Genomic DNA, 4937 nt, shown 5'->3' with positions numbered 1-4937 from the left:
CTATAAAGAAAACTGTAACATTTTGCTGGGGAAATACAGATAGATGTAAACAAATCCCAAGAATACTATATTTAATGACAAAACAGAAGTGATAGTGAAATTAAAGTGGAGTTACAGGTACCCAGGAAGATCTGAGTGGAATTGTGATCCAGACCTGTCTCCCTCCTGAAGAGTCCTTGAGTAATATACATACAGGAAGAAAGGACAGAGCAGAGCAAAGTAACACTTTATTATTAGGGACCTTCCCCTTGCCACTAATCCCCAAGTGTGTTCTTTTCCCAACAACCTGGCCCACCACTATGTTGTGCTGATGAAAAGAGAGGATTGGTGAAAAGAAGATAGAGAGAATAGAACAGTAATGATATCTAGGCCTGCTCAAAGGAAGCCACATTTGTACACTGACCTTTGAATACTCTGTCACTATTTCTACATTCAGCATCCTGGACCTCCACCACACACATTAGTTGCTTTTTTCAGGAAGTAGTAGGAAAGAGGTGATAAGATGACAAAGCAAAGAAAATCGACTCAATAGGATTATGGTTAGAATTGCAATGAACCTATAGATTGATTTGGGAAGAACAGTGCAATTGCAATCACAATCTTGATGAGTTTTTTTTTTTGATTAGACAAAATGACTAATAAAACTGATAACAGTCATGTGAGAATAACCAAGAAAATTTTGAAAAAGGAGAGTAGTAATGAAGGATACTTCCCTAAAGGCAGCCTGTACACACACCCTTACGGAACCCTATGGGTTGTGTTCAGCCCCCTGTTATGACTGGTCAGTTCATTGGTTCTGATTGGTTCATGTTTGTGCTTTAGCAGTTGTTAAACATTTGCTATATCAACCCTCCTTATGGGCATTAAGCCATATACTATAGTGATAGTAATGAAAAATGTAATACTAATGGATGCAAAAAACAGAAAGATGGATGAAATGGATAGAATAGATTGCCCAGAAATAAATTCTTGTTTAATGGGATGAAAAAAAATTTTTTTTTAACATTTGGTGCCAGATTTCTCTTGGGGAAGAAGTTATTTCATTGAGAAAGATATCTTAATATATTGCATAAAGGTAAAAGGTGAGACCCTGGGGGCTTAGGTTGGAAGAAGATAATGTAACAAAGAGATAGACAAACCACTGTGCCCAAAAAATTTTTTAAAAAATTGTATGAAGAGACAGTGAAGAGAGGAAGAATCACCATGCTTGTAGAGAGAGGTGGCCAGTGAGAAATTCCTGGCTGTATGTTGGCTGAAGGCTTTTTTTTTTTTTTTTGCGGTACGCGGGCCCCTCACTGTTGTGGTCTCTCCCGTTGCGGAGCACAGGCTCCAGATGCGCAGGCTCAGCGGCCATGGCTCACGGGCCCAGCCGCTCTGCGGCATGTGGGATCTTCCCGGACCGGGGCACGAACCTGTGTCCCCTGCATCGGCAGGTGGACTCTCAACCACTGCGCCACCAGGGAAGCCCCTCAAGGCTTTTTGAAAGCATGGAATTTCTAAAGACTTTAAGTTGTTTGCATTGCTGCAGGCAAATCCCCTTTGTCTCCCTCCGTGAGTGAAGAATGCTACACACAAAGAACAACTTTGTGTGAGTTTTTTTGGAGGGGGTAGGGTGTTGAGAAGGAGTCCAAGAAAAAGAGTCTTGAAATTCATGTAGAGTGTGGGGCAGAGAAGACAGCAGCCATGTGGGATGAGATATGTGTGAAAGCAAAAGTTAATTTGAAGCTGATTCACACAGCCGAAGAGGCCGTTGAATATATTCTCTTAAAAATTCAGAGAAGTTGTAGGAGGGAGGGAAGGAGATTAGACTTCTCATAGGATGTTGGCTGAGTGGTTAGAACCGGTTTTCTTTAAATATCAAAGGGTGGACCAGCCTCAGCTGACAACTGATTTAACTAATTTAGTAATGTAGTAAATTACTAATGTAGTAATTTAGCCCATGATTTCAAAAAAAAAAGGAAAAGTAGCCTTATGAATCAATGGGAAAGGAAGCATATATGAAAGAAAGCCACCTTTCCTTATTGGCTCAGCTAGGGAAGGATGGAGTCTATCTGAGTTTAATCAAACAGTAATTTGTATGGTCAAAGGATCATCCATTAAAAGTTATACAGCTTAACACCTATCGTGTGTCAGGCTCTGTTTTAGGCACTGGTGATACAGCAGTGAACACAGTAGACAAAACACCTGCTTTCAAAAACTTTCCATTCTGGAGGATAGAGACAGACATTTTGAAAGTGAGTGGTATAGCTCTTAATGATGGGTTATTTTTGGTATGCTGAAAAGTATACTTTGAAAGCAGAGGATATGAATGAAGAGAATTTCCATGGTCAGCAAAATGACTTGAAAAGCTACCTTAAGGTAACAGTGGAGATGGCCTTGAAAATTAGAGAGTAATTAATTCATGATTTAGAGTAAGGGTCAGCAAACTTATTCTGTAGAGGGACAGATAGTAAATATTTTTGGCTGCCATTCAGTCTAAGTTGCAACTACTCAACTCTACCACTGTAGCTCAAAAGAAGCCACAGACACTACAGAAATGAATGTGCTTGGCTCTCTTGGGATAAAACTTACAAAAACTGGTGGCAGTCTGTAAGCCATTGTTTACCAATTCCTTCTCTAGAGTCAAGCTTGCTGTACTCAAACTTGGCTTCACCTGTTACTTAATGTATGACCTTGTACAAATTACCCCAATTCTCTAAGCTTCATATTTCATAAGAGGAAAATAAAAGTATTTGTCACAGTTCCTGGTTCATAATAAAGTCTCAAAAAATCTTAGTCATTATTACTATGTTTTATTGTGATAATAAAACAGCTACTGATAATGTGTGATGAGTATGAGTATGTGTGTGTGTATATACATGTGTTTGTATACATGCATACATGGAAACATATGCTTGTGTGAGACTGATCTAACATCCACTTTCCAGATCATGAAAACATTAAAGAGTGTAGAAATAATATTGGTGAAATGGCCACCAAAAGTGAAGGTATTGGAGTTTTCATGGCAGAGTAGTTTTGAGTACCAAGATCACCCCACCTTCTGAGATCATTCTACTGGATATGGAGGACCAAAAACTAACATAGATAGAATTTCTGTGGCCCCAGAGCAATATTTTAGACAGAATAACATATGCTTGGGAATTCTACTGCTGCTGGTGCAGTAGTAGAGGAAGACTGAATGGATGCTAAGGTGAAATTAACCCCCTGCGTTGATGTGACAGAAAACATAGTTTGGGAAGATCACTGAACTTTGTAGAGCAAAGAACTGGAGAGGAGAAAGCAACATGAAGAATGAGACCCAGAATCCTGCATAGGAGTCACCACGAGACTGTTGCTGAATACTCAGTGACATATCATAGGGCGAGTCCTTTCAAGACTACATAAAAAATGGACCAGGAAACTGTAACGTGGATGATTCTCAAAGCTCACAAAGAACTTGGAGATGTTTGAGTTCTGGCCAGCCAGATTCTAGGAGCCATATTGAATACCCAGAGTAGTCAGCTATAAATCAACCCACCAAAAAAAGCTTAAAAACAAGACTTAAAGAATCTAGCTGAGGCAGGTGTTGAAATTTTCCATGCAGTTCCCAATCATGTCAACAGTGTTTTTAAGGGTTTTTGTCACAAAGCCCTTGAAAGCAGAAGGCCCTCGACTACAAATTCTGAACAAATCAGAGTCCTTATGACTGGAGCAGCTGATCAAATTGCATATTCACTGCTGTACACTATTGGAAATGGATCTGTCTTTGGTAAAGACCAGCCTATAATTCTTGTGCTGTTGTATATTACTCCCATGATGGGTGTCCTGGATGGTGTCCTAATGGAACTTCAAGACTGCCCATCCTTCCTGAAAGATGTCATCACAACAGATGAAGAAGAGATTGCCCTCAAAGACCTGGTTGTAGCCATTCTTTTGGGCTCCATGCCAAAAAGGGATGGCACAGAGAGGAAAGATTTACTCAAAACAAATGTGAAAATCTTCAAATGCCAGGGTGCAGCCTTGAAGAAATATGCCAAGAAGTCAGTTAAGGTTATCGTGGTGGGAAACCCAGTCAATACCAATGGCCTGATTGCTTCAAGTCCGTCCCCAAGGAGAACTTTCGTTGCTTGACTCTTTTGGATCACAGCCAAGCTGAATCGCTCTGTTAAACTTGGTGCTAAATTTGATGTGACTTCTAATGATGTAAAGAATGTCATCATCTGGGGAAACCATTCCTCAACTCAGTATCCAGATGTCAACCATGCCAAGGTGAAACTGCAAGGAAAGGAAGATGGTACTTATGCAGCTCTGGAAGATGACAGCTGGCTCAAGGGAGAACTCATCACGGCTGTGCAGCAGTGTGGTATTGCTGTCATCGAGGCTTGAAACCTAACCAGTGCAATGGCGGCTTCAAAAGCCATCTGTGACCACATCAGGGACACCTGGTTTGGAATCCCAGAGGGAGAATCTGTGTCCATGAGTGTTATCTCTTATGGCAACTTCTATAGTATTACCAGTGGTCTGCTCAATTAATTCCCTGTTATAATCAAGAACAAGACCTGGAAGGTTGTTGAAGTTCTCCCTATTAATGATTTCTCAGGAGAGGAAATGGATCTTTCTGCAAGGGAACTGGCAAAAAGAAAAGAAACTGCATATGAATTTCTTTCCTCTATCTAACTAGACAATCATTTTGATGTTTCTAAGTACCCCAACACTGAAGAATCTAAACGTTGTCTTTGACTCTAGTACCAAATAATAATAATGCTATGCTTAAATTACTTATGAAAATGACACATTTTAAAGATTGTGTGTTTCTTGATACAAATCTGTGACAGTTTATCATCATGCTGTTAGTGCTGCATTCTAAATAAAATATGTATTCCAAAAAAATCTAGACAATTATCAAGTAATCTAGCTGACAGAACAAAATTTCAGTTTAGCATTCTTTCAGAAAAAAG

General features: G+C 39.8%; 1 pseudogene; it reads left to right on the top strand.

Annotated features, from left to right (window-relative positions):
- Positions 1 to 3666: 3666 nt before the first annotated feature.
- On the top strand, positions 3667 to 4719 carry LOC114895610 (annotated as a pseudogene).
- The last annotated feature ends 218 nt before the right edge of the window (positions 4720 to 4937 follow it).

The sequence above is a fragment of the Monodon monoceros genome, unplaced genomic scaffold, assembly GCF_005190385.1.
Source record: "Monodon monoceros isolate NGI ecotype Baffin Bay Population unplaced genomic scaffold, NGI_Narwhal_1 Super_Scaffold_14, whole genome shotgun sequence".
Classification (NCBI taxonomy): domain Eukaryota; kingdom Metazoa; phylum Chordata; class Mammalia; order Artiodactyla; family Monodontidae; genus Monodon; species Monodon monoceros.
Note: the sequence above shows the minus strand (reverse complement) of the source record. Positions and strands in the feature narration are given on the sequence as shown.